Source organism: Camelina sativa, chromosome 4, assembly GCF_000633955.1.
Source record: "Camelina sativa cultivar DH55 chromosome 4, Cs, whole genome shotgun sequence".
Taxonomy (NCBI): domain Eukaryota; kingdom Viridiplantae; phylum Streptophyta; class Magnoliopsida; order Brassicales; family Brassicaceae; genus Camelina; species Camelina sativa.
Window position 1 is genome coordinate 23,038,368 of NC_025688.1, and position 892 is coordinate 23,039,259.

Below are 892 nucleotides of genomic sequence, written 5' to 3' on the forward strand. Positions count from 1 at the left end.
TGATCATAGGACGGGAGACTCTGGAAAGAGAGAGTGTCGGCTTCTTCGATGAGGAGACGAGGTGATTTGGCGATTGTCCAAGATGGGATGGATGAAGAATCTGACGTTTCTGTGACAATTCCATCAGGGACTAGCCAATGCAATACCAACCGTCTGTTCTTGCCTTCGCTCAGTGCGCCCGAACACGACTTGCTTAATCTACTAGAAGAATGCAAAGTATCTGGTAGTATCTAAGAGCCAGGGCTGGTCTAGACTCTTTTTTTTTTTTTACATTTTGTGTGTAAGAACAAAACCAGATCATATTGAATGTCATATATTTAACTTAAATCATATATTTCATGTTTCTGTGAATTATAAAAAGATACATTGTGGAGCCAATGCTTTACCAATTAATACCGTTTCGTTTCCTCAATTGGCTGATGGACGCAGTTGCTACAGTAGCTTACATCACACGCCACACAAGTTTCATTCAATTTCGATTTCACTTTCCTGCATCCATGACATATCGATTTGGTTTAGGAAACTTATGATCAGGGACTTGGCTAATTAAAAAGGCTTCAGGAGGGTTTTGGCAACTACGTTGTGTTTTGTTTTGTTTTTTTTTTTTTTTTTTTTTTTTTTTTTTTGTCTTACGGGTATTATTTTTCTTTTTGCTCTCCATTTGAAGATTTTAGTAGAATATGTGACATTCGCATGATACAAATTGAAAATAATATATCCACTTGAAGCATTCAAGGACAAAGATGCACCAATATATTAAGCTCATATCAAAATGCCGACAACTAGGTAATTAAAAATCTATAAAAATCATATTATCTTCCGAATTTAAAACCCGTCTCCCTTTAAAAGGTCTACTATGTCAAGAGGGCATATAAATTATATAGTTCCGAGA